This window comes from Theropithecus gelada, chromosome 4, assembly GCF_003255815.1.
Source record: "Theropithecus gelada isolate Dixy chromosome 4, Tgel_1.0, whole genome shotgun sequence".
NCBI lineage: Eukaryota > Metazoa > Chordata > Mammalia > Primates > Cercopithecidae > Theropithecus > Theropithecus gelada.
This window is the reverse complement of record NC_037671.1, coordinates 22689732-22714646: the sequence shown is the minus strand read 5'-3', so window position 1 is coordinate 22714646 and position 24915 is coordinate 22689732. Positions and strand designations below refer to the sequence as shown.

The 24915-nt window shown below is 37.4% G+C and overlaps 1 non-coding gene and 1 pseudogene across 1 annotated transcript; both read left to right on the top strand.

The window, feature by feature from the left end:
- The first annotated feature begins 325 nt into the window (after positions 1–325).
- On the top strand, positions 326–24685 carry LOC112622528 (annotated as a pseudogene).
- Positions 20069–20171, top strand: LOC112623905. The gene has a single exon (XR_003119261.1). It is a non-coding gene; the product is annotated as a U6 spliceosomal RNA (small nuclear RNA).
- Positions 24686–24915: the final 230 nt, after the last annotated feature.

The following is a 24915-nucleotide window of genomic DNA, read 5'->3' as shown; positions in this document are numbered from 1 at the left end:
TAGTTTTTAATTCTCCCCCGACCACATTTAGTTATTATTCAGAGTTTTATTGTCATGGTCAGCACTATCATCCTCAAAGGCAGCCTCAGGCAAAATTGCAGAAGAGAACCAACATTCAACACCCCTAGCCACCCCTTTTAATGTCCTTCTCTGCGTCAGTGATGGTTGCCACCCACTTAGGGCTCAGAGCTCTTACCACCTTCCTGACAATCCCTTATGGGCATCTGCTCTAGGAAAAACAAACAAGCAAGTGTATTCACACAGAGGTGCTAAAATGTGAGAAGTTTAATTTTAACTCTCTCTGTGGGGCATTTACACTATCACTATGGACAGAGACTTTTGCTACAGGGAAGGTGTCTGCTTGTATTTTGAGGATTCAGCTGGTTTAGGGAAGAAACAGTCTGAACAGATGTTGATCTTCTTCACCCTTGAGCATGCATCACAGAATCAGTCACCTACTGCACCTACCGCCTTCACCACCTCTTATCTGTGTGATGACAGCAGCCTTCGGGTGGGTTTCTTCCATTTTTCAAGACTTTTTCTGTAACAGAACCTAGTAAGCTAAAAAAAAAAAAAAAAAAAAAAAAAGAAGAAGAAGATATAAACATGTATTGGGGTTCAGGATATAGTATCCCTGAATATTTTAGGCTAAAGGAATTTGGGAAAGCCACAAAAGCAGGAAGGTCTGCCTGACCTTCCCCCCAAAGTAGGTCATAAAACCTAGGGAGGATTTTCTGACCTTCCTCTGACACAGTTCATGAGAACTTCATGTGGGAGGTACCCTCCCTATACCCAGAGGAAAGGGCTATCCTTATTTCTGAAGACAAAGGGTCACAGAGAAGAATCGGAACAAACAGGTCCTGCTAAGTTTTCCCCAGTTTATTGCCATTAGATCATACCGCTTTTGTCATATTATATTTCTTCACGACTATCCACCCTTCAAATTTAGCATTAAAACACACAGGTTTAACTATTTCTTTGGGTCTCATTTTCTTTTGAAGGCTCCTGCGTCATGAAAAACTTACATTAAATAAAATGGTATGCTTTCCCCTTGTTAATCTTTCTTTTGTTACAGGGACCTTAGCCATGAACTTGAGATGGGTGAGGAAAATATGTTTTTCCTCCCCTACAGATGTGCCAGAATGATAGTCAAACTACTGACTTTCTCTGCCTTACTCTGTTACTCCAGAATCCCTGAAAGTTTCTAATTGTTCATTAGGACAAATAGGAATGTTTCAACCTCATGACAGTATTTTTTTTACTATTTTTTTTTACACTATTTTTAATAGAGCACCTCTTCCCACCTCGTCTCTTTACAATAAATCAACAATTTCCCACTAAATCCCAGCAATCCCTATGGTCTCACATTTGCCATCATCTTTTTTTTTTTTTTTGAGGTGAAGTCTTTCTCTGTCATCCAGTCTGGAGTGCAGTGATGCAATCTCAGCTCACTGCAGCTTCTGCCTCCTGGGTTCAAGCAATTCTCTTGCCTTAGCCTCCTGAGTAGCTGGGACTACAGATACATGCCACCACACCCGGCTAAGTTTTGTATTTTTGTAGAGACAGGGTTTTGCCATGTTGGCCAGGCTGGTCTTGAAGTCCTGATGTCAGGTGATCCGCCCCTCTTGGCCTCCCAAAGTGCTGGGATTACAGGCATGAGCCACTGGGCCCGGCCTCTGTCCTCTTTCCTCTAACCTATGTGTGTTGTTTCAGAATACAGACTCACTTTATCCAATCATCTTTTCTTTCTAACCTTACTTATTCTGACCACTTACTTTACTGGTACCGTTTTGTCACTTTCTTCAAGTTTAATGGCCTGTTTCTTGGTATTTCCTGATGTATTGCCTCGGAGGTATCATTTTAAATATTGCTCTTGGCTTATAGCTCTTGGTGAACAAAGAATAACCACCATCATCACGATAGCTTCTGTTAATCTACAAAATAGATATTTTTTTCATGTGTTATTAATAATCCCACCAGGCAGTTGTTATCACCACTCTGTAAGTGAGAAAACTGAGGCAAGGAGAAACTGAATGAGAAAACTGAATCAAGGTCAAATTCTAAATCATGGTACAAACAGCCATGAAAACCTTTTTTTTAAAAAAAAAAAACTAATAAAAGCCTTGGTTATTGGTGAGCTGCTAAAATATCTAAATGGTTCTGAGCAGGGGAGCACTGATTCTTACAAGACTGTCCTTCATTCAGCATCATCAAAGAGCTAAAGATGGAGCTGGTAGGGAGAGAGACACATAAGGACACATTACAGTCCAGCGTGATACGGGTTGTACTAGAATTTCACTGTAGGGGTTGAAGAAAGAGGGTTTAAATCATTAGTCATCCTAATGACCAGATTTAGCTATGACAGGACTGGGATTTTAGCCCCACTCTCCTTGTTGAAGTAGTGCCTTTCTATCGTGTTCATAGTATTCAGACTTGGACTGGTCTGTGAGGTAAAAGCCTTGCTTCTGCTGTTAGGGCTTTCTTTGGAGTCCTGAAAGCCTGGTAAACATGACTTTCTTTGGACCTGCCCTTTAAAATTAGAAACAGAAGATTTAGATACTATTCATGTGACAGGCATTTGCAAGCACTGCTTAATTCACCTCCCTCCAGTCTCTGGTCACATGACAGTAATATAATTTCACCCGATTACAGCCACACAAGAAACTGACAAGCTGATGTCCTGGGAATGGAGTCCTACGGTTAAATTTTCTAACCCCCATTTTGTAGATTTATGCTATAATATCATGAAAATTTATCCCATGTCACCAAAAATAAAGAAATTGTTTGTGGTAAATACTATACACTTCTACCTATTGATCACATATTGACATGTGTTTAAACTTGTCTGGGTTAAGCCAAGGATAGACTAGGAGATAAAATTAAAAGGAATAAAATACAACACTTTAATTGCATTTGTGGCCAAGGGACCTACATTATACAGCAACCAGCATGTAACAGTGTACTTCATGTTCCATGATTTACCTTGCTGATAATTGCTTTGCACTCCTAATAAATTAACCCACAGAAAATCCATTCATCTGCATCTTCTTTTTATGCAGAGCTAGAGGAAAAAGGACCAGTATAGCAATTTGAGTGGCAATCATGCACTGATTGTAGCAAAGAAAGTAGCATGGTGAGAGTCTTAAGCATTCTGAAAGCATTTCTTTGTAAGAAAAGAGGAAGGAAAAAAGAAGAGAGGGCTTTTGCTAATTAAGTTCTGTTTTTTGTCTTATTTGCTATGGAGAATATATTATGTTCTAGGTCAAAAATTCTTGCTGGATATACTATATTTCTGGCCAGATATTTTATTTTAATATCATTTTCTTTAAATATTTGTAGAAAATTCTCATTGTTATGTTTAAGATTCCTAGAAGGAAAGAATGTATAAATATGTTATTATATTCCTATGAGGTTCCTTCCATAAATATTTTTCCATAGTAAATCTCACATTTAAGCTGCCCAATTTTTGTTAGACTCTGTAATCAAAATCATTTTGAATACCTTAATTTTATTCTAATGCTTTATGTACTTTCAATGTTCTGCCTAGTGCCTTGATGTTACTTAGCTCATTTGATCCTCATGGTCAACATGGTAGAATGGAAAGAATGCTGAATGAGTGAGGAGGCAGGATTTCTGGTTTCCACCCTGACGCTAAATTGGGTATAATATTGGCCTTGGTGTTTTACTTGTCTGAGTCTCAGTTTTCTGTATTTTAACATAAGGAGATTATAAGAGATGATCTCTAAGGTCCTTTCCAAATTTCAGGATATGCAGTCAGAATACTGTGAGTGATTAAGGTTCACAGAGGCCAGTGACTTCCTCAGTTTCATAAGGTGGATAGGTGGTAAGAGAAAAGCAAAAATGAGTTCTGCTTCTAGCAGTATGCAAACTTGACTGACCTTCTTGCAGAAAACAACAAAAATGCTGTTTACGGTTTTTTTTTTTTTTTTGAGATAGAGTCTCACTCTGTTGCCAGGCTGGAGTGCAGTGGTGCAATCTCAGCTCACTGCAACCTCCGCTTCCTGGGTTCAAGTGATTCTCCTGCCCCAGCCTCCTGAGTAGCTGGGACTGGGACTACAAGTGCGCGTGACCACACCCAGCTAATATTTGTATTTTAGTGGAGATGGGGTTTCACCATGTTGGCCAGGATAGTCTTGATCTCTTGACCTCGTGATCTGTCCACCTCGGCCTCCCAAAGTGCTGGGATTACAGGCATGAGCCACCGCGTCCGGCAAAAAATGCTGTTTAAGTTTTAAAAGCCTCCCTAGATACATCAATGAACTGGCAAGAAAATAAGAATTTCTTCAGTGCAGTGTTGCCAGAAAACAAACACAGGCAATCCAGTCGAATTTGAATTTTAGATAAGCAATAAATAATTTGATTATATGAGTATGTCTCAAATATTGCATGAAACATATGTATACAAAATTATTTATCTGAAATTCAAATGTAATTGAGCATCCTGCATTTTTATTTGCTAAATTTGACAACTTACTCAGAGGTTAAGAACTAAGTGAAAGCAGGGATCTGGAGAGGTAAATTACCATGGAAGCTGCTTTCAACCAAGAAGGTATTTGCTGAATCCAGATAACCTTGAGCTTTGGCTTCTGCATTCCCACAGAGGTGGGGAGAGGACAGGAATCTAGTAAGAGATCAGCAGAATAAAACTGAGACCCCAATAGGCTACATCATCACTGTAAAAGTCGCTAGAATTAAATCTGGTCCCTGTCCTGGATTGTATGTGTGGAAGCAGGTAGCATTGACAGAAGGAGCAATTTCCTGTCTTGAACCTCGGTGTTGGCTGTGGATAAGGGAGAATGTTTACCCTGAGAACTCACATTTGAATTTTATACCTGCATAGTCTCAGGAACCTCAAGCCAATAATTTAATTTAAAGTGTACTTTTGTTACCAGTATGACCAGGCATCTGACAGAAGCGAAGACTGATGCTGAGAAAGATAAACTCATGTATGGGAGAAAAGATTCCTCACCCATTCATTACAAGGTTTGTGACCGAGACCCCTATAACAAAAGACAGATTAGAACAGGAAAGCATACAAATTTATTTATAACTTTTACATGAGGTGGGAGCCTTCAGAAGTGAAGACACAAAGAAACAGGGAAATCTGTTTTTATGAATGACTATTGCAGAAGTATGATTGGAGGACAAAAGGGTATGGTCTAATGGTAACAAACCGGGGGGGGGACATAGCACGATCTGTTTGTTCGGATGCTTCTTAGCAACTCTGTGTCTTTAATCCTTTCCTCAATATCTTGTGACCTACTCTGGAGGAAGTTTAGAAAATTCTTTTCTGGATGACCTAATGGCAGGAGAAGGTCGGCGAGACCTTCTTGCTTCTGCTGTTTTTTTCAAATGTCAAGGTGCCATGTTTTGAGGTAGCATGCCCTGAACCTCATCATTCAGATACAAGTATAACAAAATATACAAGGAAATATGGCCCTGTGAATGAGGCTTGGTGTAAACAAAGGTTGGCACAATCTCAAAAACGTCAATTAGAGTTATCTGGCAGGGAGAATAAAATATACGTTATCAATATGCTTAAAGATCAAAAAGGGAATTGAAAATGAGCAAGAGACTTCATGATCAAGTAGATTTAAAAAACCAAATATAGTTTGTTTTTAGGAATAAGAAAAAGGGCAATATTTGAAAATAAACATTCAACAAATGGTACAAACGGATTATACACATTAGGATAGATAGGGATATATTTAGGAGTATTTGTAATACAGAATAAGGAAAAACAGGTGAAAAATGAGAAAGAGAGATTAAAATGAATAGGGTCCTTAAAGAAAGGAGAGAGAAAATAGAGAAGAGGCAATCATTAAATAAATAATGGCTGAAAATTTTTCCAGATATTAAGGTTACCAATCCTCAAAGCCAGAGACCATAATAAATGACACAGGATAGTCACAAAGAAATCTACACATAGAGATATTAGAGTGTAGATTCAAGACACCAAAGACAAACAGAAGATCTTAAAAGCAGACAGAGAGAAAAAGATATATACCTATCTTTTTCATACATATGTATATACACAAACATATACATATATGAAGAATATATATCTCTTTCACATGTACGTACATATACACACATATATGTCTACACTTTTATATACTTCTTATATATTATATATATATAAAAATATATATACATATTTAGAAGTAACTAGGTAAATACTAGTCAAAGGAATTTGAGATAGTTCTATTGATGACAGAGGAAACAGACATTAAATCAAATGGCTAACTAGAGATAAGGAGTGATTATAAGATAAAAATTTCTAGCTAACAAGAAGTTGTCTATGTGTTTGTGTGTGTGTGTGTATTGAACTTATATGTGCTTAGTAACCAAGCCTCAAAACATATAAAGCAAAAATTGACTGACCTGCAAAGAGAAGTTGATACCCAAGTCTATCGTTATAGTAATTGTGTCTTAGTGCTTGTTAGATTAAGACAAAAAAAATCAGTAAAGATAGAGAAGACCTAAAGAGCTTAATTAACCAGAGCTAATTGTGAACCCCATGTTTATCTCAAGTTATTTATGGAAAAAAAGATCATATACTGGGCCACCACATAAGACTCAACAAACTCAAAGGATTTATCTCATTCAGAGTATTTTTTTTTTTTGAGCATTAAACAATTGAGTTAGAAACCAACAGCAAACTATCACCAACAAAACCATAGGCATTTGAAGATCAAGAAATATAAATTTAGGCTGGGCAAAGTGGTCCATGCCTATAATCCCAGCACTTTGGGAGGCTGAGGCGGGTGAATCACTTGACATCAGGAGTTCGAGGCAAGCTGTGAAACCCCATCTCTACTAAAAATACAAAAATTAGCTGGACATGGTGGCACATGCCTGTAATCCCAGCTACCTGGGAGGCTGAGGCAGGAGAATTGCTTGAACCTGGGAAGCAGAGGCTGCAGTGAGCCAAGATTGTGCCACTGCACTCCAGTCTGGGTGACAGAGTGAAACTCCATCTCAAAAACAAACAAACAAAACAAACAACAACACCCCAAAACAAACATAATTTTAAATAAAGTATGGGCCAAATAGGAAATTATAATAAAAATTAGAAAATTTTTAGAATAGAACAAAACCAAAAGTACTATACATTAAAAGAGAAAAAAAGACAGAACATTAATGAGCTAAGACTTTTATTTATAACACTAAAAAAACCTAATGGAATGTAACCTAAAAATAGATTAAGTGGAATTTACAATAAAATAAAAAAGTACAATAGAACCCACAAAACCAAACTTTGTTCTTTACAAAGGCAATCCCAATCCACCAGCCAAATTGATCAAGAAAAGGGAGCACAAAAATAATAATTTTGAAATAAAAGAGGATATTACTGCAGAGTCTTCATAATCAAAGAATAATAAACAAAATTATGCTAACACTGAAGTCTTATTAGACCTGGAAACAGTCTTCAGAATATAATTTACCATAATTAATGCAGTAAAGAATAGATCATCACATAATCCTATAATCATTAAAGAAATTGATTCAGCAGTTAAAAACTTCCCCTTTTCACAAAGAAACAAACAAAACTGAAACAAAACATTATTTCCAGTTGAATTAGTCAATGTGGATTATGTAACATTCATGGAATAAATTATTCAAATTTCATACAAATGAATGTAAGGACTAGAAAGTCTGATCTTGCACATAGAGAGAGAAGAGCATTTCTTTTTTTTTTTTTTTTTTTTTTTTTGAGACGGAGTCTCGCTCTGGTGCCCAGGCTGGAGTGCAGTGGCCGGATCTCAGCTCACTGCAAGCTCCGCCTCCCGGGTTCACGCCATTCTCCTGCCTCAGCCTCCCGAGTAGCTGGGACTACAGGCGCCCGCCACCTCGCCCGGCTAGTTTATTTTTGTATTTTTTAGTAGAGACGGGGTTTCACCGTGTTAGCCAGGATGGTCTCGATCTCCCGACCTCGTGATCCGCCCGTCTCGGCCTCCCAAAGTGCTGGGATTACAGGCTTGAGCCACCGCGCCCGGCCAGAAGAGCATTTCTTAAACAAAACATTAATAAAATGAATCACACACTATATAAAAAAGAATACTGGACTAAACTGGCATCATTCCAGAAATGCAAGGCTTGCTTTACATGGAAAGAAATTAAATTATAATTTATTATTAATGAAGGGCGAAAAGTACACCACTTCAGCAGACAAAGGAAGAAGCTTTTGATAAAATTCGTGATCTATAATCTATTCATTATAAAAACTTTTAGCAGACTAAAAGTAGATAATATTTATCTTCAAGTAACATGCAGCATTTTAGTGGAATAATTCGCAGTTAATTTAAAATTAACTCAAGATCAAGAACATGAAAATTTTCGTACCATTACTACTTCTTATGTGCATTACGCTAGAGATTCCAACCAGCTCATTAAGACAAAAATAGGGCTGGGCGCAGTGGCTCAACCCTGTAATCCCAGCACTTTGGGAGGCCGAGATGGGCGGATCGTGAGGTCAGGAGATCGAGACCATCCTGGCTCACACGGTGAAACCCCGTCTCTACTAAAATATACAAAAAAAAAAAAAAAAACTAGCTGGGAGAGGTGGCCGAGCGAGGTGGCGGCGCCTGTGGTCCCAGCTACTCGGGAGGCTGAGGCAAGAGAATGGCGTAAACCTGGGAGGCGGAGCTTGCAGTGAGCTGAGATCCGGCCACTGCACTCCAGCCTGGATGACAGAGCGAGACTCTGTCTCAAAAAAAAAAAAAAAAGAAGACAAAAATAAATAAATAAGTAAATTGTGACGATATATGGATTGTAAAAAAAGAGATGGTTATTATTTGCATATAATTGTGCAGAAAACACAAAATAATATGCAGATTATTTATTGAATTAACAAGATAATTTAGCAAGGTGGCTAGATATAAAATCAATGTACGAAAATCAATACATTTCTATTAACTTAAAAATAAGTAGGCAAGAGAGTGTGATTTATAAAAGCAAAAGTATGTACAGCGTTTTCAGAACAAAATCTGTAAAAGATATGCATGACTTTTACACGGAAAATAATAAAGCTCTGTGAGAACACATTGGAAAAGCCCTATATAAATGGAGGACTCTATGGTATTCATGGACAAGAAAATTCAATATCCTAAAGATGCAAATTTTAATAAAAATTACCTAGATTAAAATTCCATTAAAACTCATAACATAATATTTTTGGTGATGCTTTAAAACTGGTCCTAAAATTTATTTGAAAAAGTCAGAAGCCATGTAGAACTCAGACATGGGTCAAGAACCAAAAACTTAGGTAAAGAAATTTTCCTGCCAGATACCAAGAATTAATGTGAGTGTAGAGTAATTAAGACAATATGATATCACCAAATGGGCTAACAAAGACAATAATTAAATTGAACAGAGGGCCCCAAATAGATCCTCACATGACTGGAAATTTGATTTATGACCCAGATGGCATTGCAGGGCACTAAGGAAAATATAAATTTTTCAACAAATGACACTGGACCCACCCATATACTGTAACAGTTAAATTAGACCTCATATTTTATACAACACAGATACCTGTTCTAGGATGATTGAAGACTGAGGCGTGAAAGGCAAAACTGAAGCTTTTAGAAAATGATGTATGAGATGATCCATATAACCTTAATGTAAGGATAGATGTCTTTAAAAAGAACCACCAACTTGAAAAATTGACTTCAATAATGTTTAGAACTTTTGTTCATAAAAAGACCTCACAGAGAATGTGAAAATATATGCCTCTGACTGAGAGAAAGTATTTGTAGCACACATAGTGAAACATTGATTAGTATTCAGGACACGTAAGGAATGCACGCAAATCAGACTGAGAAAGAAAACCCAGTGCGGAAATGGACGATAAGACTAGAACAGGTACTTCACACAAGAAGAAACTTGAACGGTTTCTAAATAAATGAAAGGAAGCTCAATTTCAATAGTTTTCAAAGAAATCCTAGTTAAAACCATAATGAAACAGCATTTCATACTCATCAGCAGATAGGTGAAAATTAGGAGGTTGACTGAAACAATTGTTGGTAAGTTTATGGAGCAACCGTAACTTTTGCACACTGCAGGTGTATACCTTGTACAAGCACTGTGGAATATCACTAGACATTATCTAGGAAAGTTGACCATATGCTTATCCTGTGAGCCAGCAAGTTTCCTTGCAGGGATATACTCTAGAGAAATTTTTGTATAAGAAAGATAGGAAACTCTTTAGGCTAAAATCTTTAGGCTGGTAACTTTTATACTAGCAAAAAACTGGAAGCAATGAAAATGCCCATTAAAATGAGCATGGATAAAAAATATGGCATAGTCATACAAAAAATAATGTATCCACATACATGCAGAAATTCAAGGAAATGAACTGCAGCCATAAGTAACAACAAGCAAGTACATGCATGAATTTCAGAAATCTAATGTTAAGGAAAAAGCGAGTCACATAATACTACTGATGAATATAGGAATGTTTATGTGCTAAATTATAAGCGACTAAGCAATACATTGTTTCTGGATGCAAATTGTGTAGTAAAATTACAAAGAAACAAAGGGAATGAGAAACATGAGATTTAGGAAAGTAGTTCCTCATGGAAGGAGGGAAGCAGGGACTCCACCGATCACATTAATGCTCTATTTAACAGTATGGTCCAGAGATAAGCATTGATTTTGCTGCGGTTCTTAAACTACAGATATTTACAGATGTTTCTTTGCATCTATTCAATATTTAATAAATGCATGTTAAAAATGGACCAAAAATCAGGTTTTGGGTCCCTGATGCAATGTTCATTCTAGTGAACCACATACCTGGCCACTGGCTTTTCTCTATTTCGTGTGTTCTAGAGCAATTAATTACATGCACATATACCTGCATTATTTTCATTGTATGCTAATTGTCTTTCAGTTTTCTATCATCCAGCTATTTACCATGCCTTCTGCAGACAAATGTTTTATTGCTTTTTAAACGCACTTGTACTGTGTTCTTTGAGAATGAAAAACATTAATTAAAACTGTAGGTATGAAAGAACAACCTGTACTCAAATGGAAAGAGAAACTTCTGATAATTCTGAAAGACCTGGCAGCTGGGACAGTACAGTGTAGTGGTTAGAGGTGTAGGTTTAAAAGTCAGCACATGTCACTTTTAATCCTGACTCCACTATTTATTCAATGACCTTGATTTTAGATTTCTGAGTCTTGGATTCTTCATAATCTTCCACTGTTGTGAGGATTTTGTGGGCTGGTATAGGGAAAACATTTATTTGGCTGCCTAGTAGAACTCAGTATCAGGTGACTGATATCTGTCAACATTATTATTATCATTAAAGAGTAAGAAAGATTAAAGTTAGCACCTAGAGCTACAGGAAGTAAAAATATACCTTGAAATTAGCTGTTAGTGCAAGTGTAAAACTTCCAGCTTTCCTTTGCTTTGGAGATAATTTTGATATTTTCTGGGTTAAAAAATCCAGTGAATAGAACTCATTTCCCCTCGTTGCCATGTATTTCTCATTTGATCTGACTTTTCATAGTCTCATTTTTCTTACCTGAAATATGATGACGATGTTTATACTGGATCTTTGTGAACTTCCAAAGGAGTGATATATAGAAAAAAACTTATTTAATAAATATATTACCGTGAGTGTTATACCCTGAGAAACTATTTTGAGTATATTATTTGTAGTTTTCCAGAAACAAAAAGGCAAGTGCTCCAGTTTTTAGTGTGTGTGTGATTATGTTTTCATGACCCCTGGTCATTATTGTTGAAACTGCATAAAAGTGGTCATGTAAAATGTCACATAGCAACATGTCCCATCTGCTTAGCAACAGAAAGAGGACAGGTAATAAAATATATATATCAAAACAGAGACTCTGTAAGAAACTAGAGTCAAAGAAGCATCAAACCCTAAACCTACTCATATTTTTTTCCTTAATAACAAAACACTAAAAACCACTCCCCAAATTGTTGTCTGAAATTCTACCAAGTTCTCTAACAATATTCAATTCAACTTATTTTTGTTATGAACCTCACAGTGTATTTCATTTAAATGGCACAAATTCAAATAGTCACAGTAATCTAGATGACTTTCTTAGACTCTACATGATCCACGTGAGGTAAGAGGAATAAATTACCCCACAGGAGAAAAATTCTCCTGTGTGGCGAATTAGCTGCCTAGAACATCAATGTATAATTTAGTACTCTGTAAGAAGTGATTTTTTTTAAATGGTATCTGGAAGAGTTAATTTACCTCATAGCAGCAAGTAGTTTACTACAAAAGAATTGCTTACTCATCTTGGATACTTTGGAGTAAATTCATTATAGGATTACTCATTTTGGGGCTAAAGGAACATGTTTGCCATAATAATGGATAAATATACTGTACAATTTCTGCATTATTTATTCTGTTTACCAGCTGATGGACCACTGTTCTTGACAGGGTTTCCATCTGTTTTGATAGGAATTAAGGAGTTCTGAAAGCATTTAAAGGTATTCTTCAGTTAGTGCTATATTTCCTCAACTCCAAAACACCATTTATTATACCAAGGCAGAAAAAAATGCTAATTAAACTCTGACACAATGTATTCTTATTACTGAAGAATTTTTATTTCATACTTGTTGACAGAGTTATTATTTAGACTGATTCAGATATAGAAGTTTTAATCACATATTACTCTTATACATTAAAAAAGGGAAAACAGAGGTAAAGTATATTAAAGGTATTCCCAAACTGTCTTCAAATTCAGTTTGACTCTTCTGAATTATTTTTCGACTCAGAGTCACTTATATCCATGTTTTCCCACAAAGTGTCTTCTTCTGTGCATGAAGTGGACTAGTGAGTCAGGATATTTCCAGGACTATTGCACGATTGTCATTGGCATTAAATTCTAAGTAATTGACAACTTTTCGCTAGTTTTATGTCTACACAGTCTTCCCAGAAAATGTCAATGGAAGGATTTCAAGCAACGATTAGAGCTCATATTTTTTTTTTTTTCTAATGGTCCTTAAATGTTTTGTTGGCTGAAAACTAAGAAGTTGCAGTTTGCCAGGTAAGCCACCAAGAAAAGCAACCAACTTTGCTCATGAGTAAGAAGATAACTAAGTCAAGAGTGCTGCCTGGTTACAGTGACTTTAAGGTAACTTTGACTCTAAGATGCACTTCTATTTTGAAGACTTTAAGAATGAAAAAGGTGCGTATTTGCAGTGAGAAACATGGCATGGAGTTTTAAAACATTTTTACTTGAATTAATTACAGATATATCTGCTTATATGAATCTATCAATGTATTGCTCAAATTAGCATTATTTGCAATCTTGTTATTCTCTTTAGAGTTGGCAAGAGGATTAGCACGTGTATTTTTCTATTTTTTCCCTCTATATATTGATATCACAGTTTGGGTTCTAATTTTGAACCCTCCAAGAAATATGATCTACAATTACAAATACCATTTACTGAATATTTTCCAGTTCTTTATGGAGCTAGTTCACTACAAATTCATTTGGACTTTCCCCATCGGGGCCACTGACGCTGCTTGAGAACATCATTTTTTTTCCTGTAATACATGGGGTTCATATCTTGCTCTTTGCTTCTCTAAATCTTTTCTACACAAGGACCAATTGATTCCCCCACCTCTATCAAGTTTCCCACAAATAACGCAGCTCAAGGTGATCCTCATTTACCACTATCCTCTGTCATCCCAGATACTACTGTCTTTTAAACATTTTATGCGTGAGAAAATTGCAGCCTAGTTATAAAGTCGTGAAGAGCCTTGTGTGCCATGCTAAAGAACATGTGACTCCTAAAATAACCGTGAACATTTTTTTTTTGAGACATAGTCTCGCTCTTGTCACCCAGGCCGCGTGCAGTGGCGTGATCTTGGCTCACTACAACCTCCACCTCCTGGGTTCAAGTGATTCTCCTGCCTCAGCCTCCCAAACAGCTGGGATTACAAGTGTCTGCCACAATGCCAGGCTAATTTTTGTATTTTTAGTAGAGATGGGGTTTCACCACGTTGGCCAGGCTGGTCTCGAACTCCTGACCTCAGGTGATCCGCCCACCTCAGCCTCCCAAAGTGCTGGGATTACAGGCGGGAACCACTGTTCCTGACCTAGGAGTTTTAATTCCTTAGACGCCATTTTCCTATCTATTAAGTGGGAAGAGTACATAGTTAGCAAGAGTTTTGTAGATAAAGTTATATATGTAGAGCATCTAACTGAGGGCTTGACACATAATAGTTGCTTAATAAATCACACTAGTTATTATCATATAGGCAATGATAGGACATTAGATGATTTTTCTTCCGAAAACAATGCAAAGACACACACATCTAGATAAGGTCCACAGAGCATGCAGTATCCCCAAATTTCAAGTGCATGATGATAAATAAATCCAGGTCAAACTGGTAGGACCACTAACAAATTTTGAGGTTTTCTTCTTGAAGTTTGTCTTCTTGGGTGAAATAAACATCCATTTGCTTATTTGCCTTGTGAATCCTTTTTTTAAGTCTGGCTGGATAGGGTTGTGGCTCCATTAGTAATTCAGTAGGATACTCCTGTTTTTAAAAGTGATGAAATCACTTTTAATTGCTAGTGCTTCAGAAATACCGACCTTCTGTTAGATATGGGAAGGGTGAAGCCTTTACATACATCATCCCTAATCTTCGTATGAGTCCTCTCTGGAGGGCAGTATCCTTATCCTACTGGTGAGGCAACTGAAGTTGAAAGATGAAAAGGGCTCCATCCTTGGAGGGTGACAGAGCAGGGCTCTGCCTAGAATCTGCTGACTGTGAGGGTGGCCCTCTCTCTGCACTTTACCAGGTCATACCGGGTCCTCTTTTCTAAGAGTTTACTTTAGGTCATCCTCCATAGTCTGTTTCACACTATCAGCTTGGCTATTTGTTTGGGGTTGATAAATCATGACTGGAGTATTTGAATAATATCCCTGCCCATATGTTTTTTAAATTCACATGAAATAAGCACTGGTGCATTGTCAAAAACTCTATTGTCTGGCGTATTTTTCAAGTAATAGGCATGGAGCTATTGATTTTACAGCAGAACTTTGAATCGAAACCAGAAATCTGCTGCCATCAAATTATTATTATCTTGGAACTGTCCTGCAAAATCAATAAAAATGTAGATACAAAATACAAAAATGTAACCTGCCATTTCATTTAGAAACTGATATAGTTTGGATTTGTGTCCCTACCCAAATCTCACGTCAAATTGTAATCCCCAGTGTTAGAGGAGGGGCCTGGTAGGAGGTGATTGGATTATGGGGGTGGATTTCCTCCTTGCTGTTCTCAAGATAGTCAGTGACTCTCACAAGACCTCATTGTGTAAAAGTGTGTGGCACCTTCCCCTTCACACTCTTTCTCCTTCTTTGGTCATGTAAAACGTGGCTTCTTCTGCTTCACTTTCTGCCATGATTGTAAGTTTCCTGAGGCCTCCTCAGCCATGCTTCCTGTACAGCCTGTGGAACTGTGAGTCAATTAATCCTCTTTTCTTCATAAATTACCCAGTGTCAGGTAGTTCTTTATAGCAGTGCAAGAACAAACTAATGCAGAAACTTATCGAAACATGTTATCTGTCATTTAATAGTTATTTTTTCTAAACATGATTTTTAATGGCTATGTAATATTTTATTTTATTAATATCCTTAAACAAGCCTCTATTTTATAGTTATGAATCCATTTATTAAATATTGTTATATGCTTTTTACATATCTGTAATGTTTCTTTAAGCTATATTTCTGAAAGTAGAATCTAGGTCAGAAACAGACCTTGTTTAAGGCCTTTAGTGTATTATATTGCCTTCAACAGAAATTTCAAACTATTTCCAGGAGAGAACTGCTTCCCAATATCCTTAACAATGGTAAATTTTATTATTTCTATGAATTGTCAATTATATAAATGAAAATGGAAGCTTATTATATAACTTGCATTTCATTCATTATAAGTGAAGGTGATTTTTTTCATATATGATCTGTGTGTATTTCTTCTGCACATTTTGTATTTATTACTTTTGCGAATTTTTAAATTTGAATGTTTATAATTTTATTATTGATTTGTTAAAGTGTTTCATAAATTAAGGATTTGCAATGTGTACTGTAAATACTTTCTAGTTTGTTATTTGTTTTTAAATTACATTTTTGTTGTTCTTGAAGTTGCTTTCTCTCCCTTCTTTAAGTTTCAATACAGAGAATTAAGACAAGATTTTAGACAATTTTCTCATGGAAATAACTGTCTTTGATTAGGTTCCATTAAGTAACATAGATTAAACATGCTACTGTAAACTTCAAAAACAGAATTGGGTCAATGTCACTAAACTAAGGCCTTCTAGCCAGAATACTTTTTTCTTTAATGCGTCACTTATATGTATCATTATCAAAGTACTGTGAGAGCGGTTTTCTGAAATGACATTGTAATTCACTAAAGTAATCATGTTGAGGCATATACATTATGTTTCTAGGTTGTGACTGCTGAGGTTTTCTTATGGAATTTTATCTATTGATCATGCTCTTTCCTGCCTGCCTCTCTCATTCAGTTTAAAAAACTCAATCTGGGATTATACAGTTAATAGCTTGTGTTTAATCATATTCTACACTGCACCTAATATAGTATCTTACCATAATGAACTCTGAACTCTATTTGTGGATGCCTAATTCAAAGATAACTAGGTGGAAAAAGAGAGAAATCTTTTTTTTTTCAGTTTTGAATAAAAGCAAGAATAAAAACCTGGCAGTATGTCTAGAATGTATTAAAGGATTAGATATCTAAACAAGTTTCAAATTGGAATTATCATATAGATCAAGACAATGAAACATGAGGAAAGTAAGTGACTAGTTCCAACTGCATGTAATTCAGTCTGATTTCCTGAACAAGTGTATGGGCTGGGTGGAGACCAGAGTTGACCAATAACATGACTTAGACTGTGTGTGTTGGTTTGGGGAGGGGGTGTCAAAAGAAATGTGCTTTGCAGACTTTCGACTACAGCAAACAAGACTGATGAAGGGCCCTAGCTGCTAGGCTCTAAAATCCATTGCCATGTCTGGGCTGAGGCCACGCTTCCCACCTGTTTCTCTGAGTATGGCAGAGATAACCAAGGCATACCTGTTCTTGTGAGACATGAAACTCCACTGATGACCAACTTTGGTTCAGGAACTCTCCTATAACCTTCCATAGACCACATGATGGCCTGGGGGTGATTTCTTTCCTCTCTTCTCTCAGGGTCAGAACTGCATCTTGGTCTAATGGGTCTTTTTGTCTTTCCGATTCTTCCCCCATTTTCTTCTCACGGCCATTTTCTCTAATAAAGTCCTTGCATGTTTAATCTTGTCTTTGACATCTCCTTCTTAGGGGACCTAGATTAATCTACAGAGAAATTGTTGGCCAATTTTCTTATTCCTTAGAGACTCTGTTTTTTTTGTTTGTTTGTTTCAAAAAATTTCTAAATCTTCTTAAAGACTTCTTTCTTCAGTAAATGGGAACAATAAATGGCAAAACGTACATAAAAATTTGCATGCAATTTTAGTTGGTGCATGAGAATTTTGGAAATAACTCAAGGATCCTCTGAAAATCCACTGGACACCAGGTCAAGTATCCCCAGAATTCTTTCTGAAGACATTGATAGTTGGTATTGATGAAGACTAATTATATGCTTTAAGGACTTTTATCTTCCCCTGGTAATGCAGGCTACATACCCGTTCATACTCTGTGGTGATATTCAAATTACTTAACAACCAATCAGAACAATCACTAGCCTCTACAACACAAACTAGTTCTCACCCTGTTCTTTTCCATTATCTGTCTTCCATGAAATCGACGATAATTCTTAATGTATATATTCTTCTTGATATTTATTATGAACTGCTCAATAACTTTTATTAAATGTCAACAAAGTATGTGGCCTCGGGCAGGGGGAGACATCAGGAAAACCGACACAAAAACTAAGAGACAGGAAAACTAGCAGTAAAGAGTCCCCCTTTTAGTTCAGAGTTAAATGCAAGCATGGCTTGCATGGTTTACGTTTGAGCAATTGTTTGTACCTCACTATTCTTTAAATAGCCAACAAAAGGTTTTCGAGGCAGCCATTTTTAATTGGTCCAATCCTCATTCATATCTTTTGAAAAACCCTAACAATTTGTGTTGAACTGCATGTCTACCTTCTTGTGTTCCAACTCTTTGGTTCACTTTGTCTGTTGTCTTTCCCATATGGTTCAAAAAAGCACTGTGCATAATGCCTTTCTCTAGCATGCCCTTTTGATTCCTAACATTCTTCTGAGGGCCTTAACTCTATAACCATTACCTGAACATGGTGCTTTCATCTAGGATTAAGTTTTGCACTTCTATTGATCTTCCTCTATGGGGTTGAATGTAGTAAATGAACCTCCTAGCTCCCAACAAATTTGCATGTAATTGCCTGTCCAGTCCTGAACACTGAATACTGGGCTGGAAGAATACACTAGCATTAACAGAGCCAAAAATGTTTTTCTTTCAAAGCCTCTGCTCCTTTGTAAAAGTGGCATATATGGGAAGAATCAGAAGGCTTTCTCAAGGTTTGGGAAAATGGCAAGGTGGGGGGGATGTCCAGAAATTATTACCATGCTATCAAAATTATTATAACCTGAAATGGACCTTTTGAATAAGTCTAGAGCTGGTGTTAACCTCTTTTTGACCACTGAAATATACTGACCTACATTTACATACCCCCAAAGAGAACTGAAATACTTTAATCATGCCTTCTTTTCACTTGAATTTCTTTAGACAGATTTTACTAGGTAGTGATAAAAATTTTGTCCTGTACTGTGTCTTTGATGGATTTAATGATCAATCATATTTGAAGGGTTATTGTTGAATTCTTTTGAATAAAAAAGTAGTTTTACTTGAAGCTAGATAACTTTCATACTTAACGCATTATGTAAACCCTCAAACTTTTCCTCTGATCTGTCACAATGGACAAGGTATGAAATTTTTAAGGGAGATGTAAAATTTACCACAGAGAAATGTCTGATTGTTAGACTTTTATCACAGTTAATTACAAACATTCAGTACTGCACTGTCTCAAGTCTTGATTTTTAATTTTTAAAAAAGTGATGGCTCCATCAATATTTGTGTGGGACACTCTTCATTTGCTGTCTCCCCAATGCAACCATATTATAAAGCACCCACTCTATTTACTTTAAAACATTAAGTGATGGATTTAATAAAAATTAAATGAAATAAAGTTTAATTTGCTCTGTAATAATTGGAGACCCAATACCGTGTCTCATATCAAGGGGCTTGGGAATTCTTTTTTTCTTTTTTTCTTTTCTTTTTTTTTTTTTGAGACAGAGTTTCGCTCTTGTTGCCCAGGTTGGAGTGCAATGGCGTGATCTCGGCTCACCGCAACCTCTACCTCCCGGGTTCAAACGATTCTCCTGGCTCAGCCTCCCGAGTAGCTGGGATTATAGGCATGTGCCACCATGCCCGGCTAATTTTGTGTTTTTATTGGAGACGGGGTTTCTCTATGTTTGTCAGGCTGGTCTCAAACTCCTGACCTCAGGTGATCCACCCACCTCGGGCTCCCAAAGTGCTGGGATTACAGGCGTGAGCTACCACGCCCAGTTGGGAATTATTTCTTATAAGTAAATCCCTTGTTCCTCTTTGGAGAACGTAGAAGCTCTGCATTCTGATGATATGTGACTGGGAGAGGGGTCAAAGTTCCTCTCCTCATTTGTCCTATTCAGTCTGATGAGCTGATGAAGTCAGCAAGTTAAAGACATGCTTTGGAATGATCAAGAGGAATTATTTAGGAGGAGGTGTGGTTTGTGAGGAAATGTTGAAAGCATTTTTAAATTGCACTAATAACTGATGAAGTTCAAGCATTATTAGCACTGACAGGAATCCAGCTGAGTCTTTAGTAACATCATAACTTTTTATACCATCCCTGTGAAAGTGACAATGTTAATGTTAATTTGAGTTAAACTCTTAAGCATCCTGCTTTTGATTAGTTCAAAATGCCAAATACTAACGCTGTTTCATAAAATTCTGTGAGATATAAAAATAGATATATTTCAATATGTCCATTAGTGTTGGCATTGGCAGCACATATACTAAAATTGGATACAGAGAAGATTAGCGTGGTCCCTGCACAGGAATGACATTCACATTCATAAAAAGCATTCCATATTTTAAAAGAAATAAATATAGCAATTACATTTAAGGAAGATGAGAAGGAAGATTTCAGAAAATAGAACAAGTTCTATTGTTTTAGACCAGATAATTATGCCAAGAATTATTTCTGTCATTGCCATTCTATTATTCATGTTAAGGGATATCATCTGACTAATAATAGTATCCCCAGACACTGTGTAAAGCCCTATATGTGTTAACTCATTTGATTCAACACAAATAGTGAGAATATGAGATGTGGACAACTTTAAGATGAGGAACTGGGTTTTAGGGAGGATGGGGGACCTGTCCAGAGTCACTTTATTTGTAAAGGATATTTTCTGCCTTTGAACCCTGATTGTTGGATACAATCATTCTAACTCAAGAAATGCTCAAACTGGTGTTGTATGTGCATCATACTGCATTGAAAACCACTTAGGTGATAAGGTGAGAAGGGTCTCAGTTTAAGAATCAGAAGATCTGTGTTCTAATTCTGACACTAATCTCACTTTGTCCATGAAACATGAAGAAATGTAAAATAAAATATGAATAAAACAGTTAACACTAAAAAACATGTTTTAAATTAATATGAAGTCATATAAACATAAAATAATATTTGAAAGAATAACATTATTAAATTCTCTATCATTTTGAAAGCATAGGACAAACATAGCTAAGAGGAAGACAATGCCCAGTTCTTTGAAATGAGTTGCACACACTGGATTTAGATCCATCACACCCTAAGATACAGAAGTAACTTGTAGAATTACTGCCAGAAATATTTTGAGAATTTATGGAGAAACGAAATACTGTTGAATGGAAAATGTTGCCTCAATCATCATAAAGGAGACAAAATATATGTTTTAAAGCTGCAAAACTGCACAGTGATAACCCTGCAGCCCTCTTTAGTAGGTTATGAAAGGAACAGTTTGCCGAGGAATGGTCATGAGGAGCCAGCATGGGTTCACTGAGAATGAGCAATGCCAGGGTCGCTAATTTCACATTTTAATAAATTAGACTTACATGTTTGGGGAATTTTGTAGACATAGTATGTAAATATATTTCTGGACTTGAGTCTAAATAGCAACATATTGCTTAAAAATCCCAGAAATTTTGTATTTACTTTAAAGAAATTTCCCTTTAACTTTTGGGATGCCGATTTACTAGATCTTGGTTGGGACCGGGAATGTGTTTTGTTTTGTTTTGTTTTGTTTGAGACGGAGTCTCGCTCTGTCGCCCAGCCTGGAGTGCAGTGGCCGGATCTCAGCTCACTGCCAGCTCCGCCTCCCGGGTTCACGCCATTCTCCTGCCTCAGCCTCCCGAGTAGCTGGGACTACAGGCGCCGCCACCACGCCCGGTTAATTTTTTGTATTTTTAGTGGAGACGGGGTTTCACCGTGTAGCCAGGATGGTCTCTATCTTCTGACCTCGTGATCCACCCGCCTTGGCCTCCCAAAGTGCTAGGATTACAGGCCTGAGCCACCATGCCCGGCAGGGAATGTGTATTTCACAAAGTTCCCTAGGGAGTTCTGATCATCTTCTGTGTTTGGAAATCTCTATGTTGGGCAATCCATTTTTTTTTTAATTGGGCAATCCATTTTTTTTTTCTAGCAAATATGAATACATTTCTTTTGAACTCCACTCTCTACTTATAGATTTAGCATCTGTTTTTGAACCTGATAAGGTCTTGGACAATTTGAGAAAGATGAGAAGAAAACAAGGATGCTTACTTGGGAGCATCTTACTGTAGCCATTCCAAGGTTAAATGCACAGATACGAAGCTGGCTTCCTAGGTCCAAAGCCTGACTCTCTAGCTGTGTGTTACTTTATGTGTTTGTGCCTTTGTTTCCTTTTACATGTAAAATAGTAATAGTGCTTCCTCATTGGTAATTAATTGAGATACAAATAGAGTACTTACAAAGGTATCAGTGTATAGGATATTCTCAATTAGAGTTAGCTATTATTATTATTACTGTTGTGATAAATACCTATTATTTTTCAGGTGGGATTGACAAGATGAATAGACATAATCCTCGATTTAACAACTTCACAGTTTATCATGGGAGTCAAGTGTGCAAATAAACAATTGCCATGCAACTTTCAAGGTACAAGTTTAAAGGTATGTATGAATTTTATTGGGCAGACATCAGTGACAGCTTCACAGCAATGTTGTCACCTGAGCTGGATATTTAGGTGAATTATCTGGACACGTAAGTAAGGGAAAAGTCATTCCAGATGACAGGAACACTATGACAAAGGTGCTGGGGACTAGAAAAGCCTGGCTTTCCAGAGAGTGAGTATTGCTTTAGTGGGCAATGGGAGAAGAGAGTAAAGAGAGGTATATTAGGATTTGCTTTAGGGGACTCAGTGCTGGCTAGATCCTGAAGGGCCCTGAATACCATGCCAAGGAACTTGGCTTTTTTCCATCCTTAATGAGAGCCATGAAAAGATTTTAAGCCAGAAAATGATGCTATTAGATTTTCATATAGGATTGTAGGAGGCTGTTAGTAGAGTTGAAACTAGAGGCAGGCACACCAGTTAAGAGGCTGTTACTACAATTCAGGCAAGGCTTGGTAAGGGTCAAAACCAGAATGGTGACAATGGGAGGGAGAGCAATACGTGATAGCTGCTGGTAGGAAGATCCCAGACATCTTGCAGGAGGAATGCTGGTTACTGGCAGATGATGAAGGAATGGGAAGCAAAAAGATTCCCCTGATGTCACTCAGCAAATAAATGGTTGAATCTTCCTTCAAATTGAGCTAGGAAATAATAGCATAAAGAGCATATTTTGGAGGCAATATGAGTTGTGTTTTATTCTTGCTAAGTTCTCTCTGTGTGTGTGTGTGTGTGTGTGTTGGGGGAGTGTTGATATATTCAGATAAAGTTATCCAGAAGATGACTGGATATCTAGGTCATAATCTTTGGGAAGAAAGCAGGGTTTGGAGCATTGATTTTGGAGTTGTGTCCTAAAGCCACACTTATGAGTTAGGTTTCCATTTTACTACATGTACTGCACGTGATGGTGACTTAATGAAGATAAAAATGCATTTCTATCTCACCTAAAATAATTTTGGAGATATATAATTCAGAGAGAGAATCATAACTCTATGACAGTTTTGTCTCTTTCCAGCTCACTTCTCAGCTACCTAGGTCAAAAGCTGCTACCAGAGTTCTAACATTCATATCTTTGCATGTTGTTGTGGGTTGCAATTTGAGAAGAAAAGAAGGCTGCGATCTTCCTTTCAAAAGAAACTCCTTGGGAGTACCACACTTCTGTTTATTTCTCATTGACTAGAACATAGTCAAGTCATGGGATTCTGGGTAATGTAGTAATTTAACTGGATGGATATATGCCCAGCTACTTGGAGTTCTGTTATAAATGTAGATTAGCGCCCATTCTGTTGGCCACATGCCATGAAGTGGCAGGTGCACTGCGACCCCTGGTGTGGGCCGTGGTGCTTGCTGCTCCAGAGCTGCCTGTGCTGGACATGAAGCGGCCCTTCCTGTGCTGGGAGCCGCTGAGTGGCCAGGACGTGGGCCTCAATGTCCCTGCTTCTGTTCGTTGTTCTCTTATGGACATCAAAGTGCTTGCCTTTTCTGGGTAGCATTACAATGAAGTTTTAGGTAGTACAAAGTCTTCAAAAAAGAGCAGCAAGGCTAGAAAAGGCTTCTCTTATTTGTTAACTGCAACAGCTACTGTTGCATATGGTGCCAACAATATCTTTCCCCAGTTTGTTCCCAGCACGAGGGCTTTTGCTGATGTGTTGGTCATGTCGAAATCAAATCCAAGTTATCCGATATTCCAGAAGGCAAGAATATGCCTTTCAAAGGAAGAGGCAAACTCCTGTTTGTGGGCCACAGAACCAAGAAGGAAACTGACTAGGAAGCTGCAGTTGGAAGGCCCCATTTGCAGGATCCACAGCATGATTTAGAACAAGTAAAGAAACCCCACTTTCTTTATCCAGTTTTTCACCATCAATGATAGACTGGAAAAAGACAATGTGGCACATATACACCATGGAATACTATGCAGCCATAAAAAAGGATGAGTTCATGTTCTTTGCAGGGACATGAATGAAGCTGGAAACCATCATTAACACAAGAACACAAAACCAAACAACTCCAACAAGTGGGAGTTGAACAATGAGAACACATGGACACAGGGAGGGGAACGTTGCACACTGGGGCCTGTCAGGGGGTGGGGGTCTAAGGGAGGGATAGCATTAGGTGAAATACCTAATGTAGATGACGGGTTGATGGGTGCAGCAAACCACCATGGGACATGCGTACCTATGTAACAAACCTACATGTTCTGCACATGTATCCCATAACTTAAAGTAGGTTATCCTGATAAGTGTTTGCATTCGCCTTGGTTATGTACTCACTGCATTTGCAGGACATTCTGGTAGTTATTACGGCCCTTGCCATGGGTCACACTATGATGCCTTTCGCATGATTAGGAAGGGGCCTGCACCTCCCAACCTTGAAGTTCCTTCTTATGAGTTCACCAGTGTTGATACAGTCATTGTTGGTTAGAGACTTGGCCTCAAGTCTTGGGCTTTTTTGTCACCTCAGAAGAGTTATTTGAGTGCAAGCCTTCTGCACTTCAAGTTAGTTGATGTGAAATATGTAAGAATGGATGATAATGTATTTGCAAATGTTAATGTGAAGTAAGTTGAATTTAATGTTGAAGACCCACGTATTCACTTAATAAAGCCATGGTTAAACATTATTAAGCTCAGTCATACACTTGAAAAGTGCAATAT